The sequence below is a fragment of the Austrofundulus limnaeus genome, unplaced genomic scaffold, assembly GCF_001266775.1.
Source record: "Austrofundulus limnaeus strain Quisiro unplaced genomic scaffold, Austrofundulus_limnaeus-1.0 Scaffold563, whole genome shotgun sequence".
In the NCBI taxonomy this organism is placed as follows: Eukaryota; Metazoa; Chordata; class Actinopteri; order Cyprinodontiformes; family Rivulidae; genus Austrofundulus; species Austrofundulus limnaeus.
Genome location: NW_013952965.1, coordinates 156,777 through 158,176, shown reverse-complemented (window position 1 = coordinate 158,176; position 1,400 = coordinate 156,777).

Genomic DNA, 1,400 nt, shown 5'->3' with positions numbered 1-1,400 from the left:
GGACTGAGGTGGTCAGAACATTTATTAGTAATGGTAGGGGGCATCTTCTGACAGACAGTCCGGTGCAAACGTCCACGTTATCACACATGGCTGTAATCTAGAGTACGCAGGAATTTCACGCATTGTAAAAAATTGGATTTGCAGGGATCGAACATATAATGGGCAATCTCTCGGTGAATTTTAGGCCCAGTTATTGTTCAACATCATAACAACAATCACATTTTCATTTTTTCATCACTTACATTTAAAGCTAACAAAAGCCTGTTGGACTGACCCAAAATACTATTAGTTAGGGCTGTGTATTGGCAAGAATTTGACGATACGATACATATCATGACAGAGGGGTCAAGATACGACATATCCCGATATATTGCAATACTAACAGATGGCGATATATTGCGATATATTGCGATTTTTTTGTCCAAAAATTCTATTAAATAAAAACCTCTTACAGTGTAAAAAAATGAAAAACCAAAATTCATTGTCTCAGAAAACTCTAATATTACATAGACATACTTTTGATACATTTAGCTGTGTTCTGCTTTGTATGTATTTGATTTTATTTGTTTCATATTTCTTATTTCATCCATGTTTTCAATTATTAGACTAAAATTGCCAATAAATAGTTTGAAAAYATATTTTTTGCAGCTTTTAGTTTTTAATATTAATTTACAATATGGTCACCCAACACTTAACAATAGCAGGTAGAGGAGCCAAATGTCTGGCTCACTGCTGCCAACTAGTGGTCAGAGGCTGAACAACATAAAAATGAACGGCTGGCAGGAAAGTTGACGTTTTAAACCTTAATAAGAAATCAATACAGGGCTTTAGAATATCGATACAGTATCAGGAAATGAAATATCGCGCTATTTCAATGTATCAATATTTTCTTACACCCCTAGTATTAATACAAAGTATGACAAAGAGAGAAAAACTAAACAAAAGTACTGTTTCAGTATTCATCAGACAGGGACAAACTTTCCATCAGGGAACAGATTTATTCTGGTAACTGACACTTGACTTATTATCTGCAAATCATTATCATCTCATTTCATTTGCATTCTTGCAAAGTGATCTTTTCCTCTGACCTCTCTGTGTCTCATCTTAGTGTCTGTAAAAGTCTCTCAGAGGCTGCAGACTCCAGGCATGGAGACCCTCAATGAGCATCATGGAGGGATTCTTAATTTCTTGGTAGGATTCAATTCTGTCTGCTCTCAAACATTTCAACAGATAAAAAAATCACAGAGGGATCAAAGAGCAGGGACAGATCTGAGGTCAGTAATTAAAAAACAAACCTTGAACACCCGGGGCGAGTTTTCATCAATGTTGTCATGTCCTCCATCCTGGTGTGTGTGTGTGTGTGTGTGTGTGTGTGTGTGTGTGTGTGTGTGTGTGTGTGT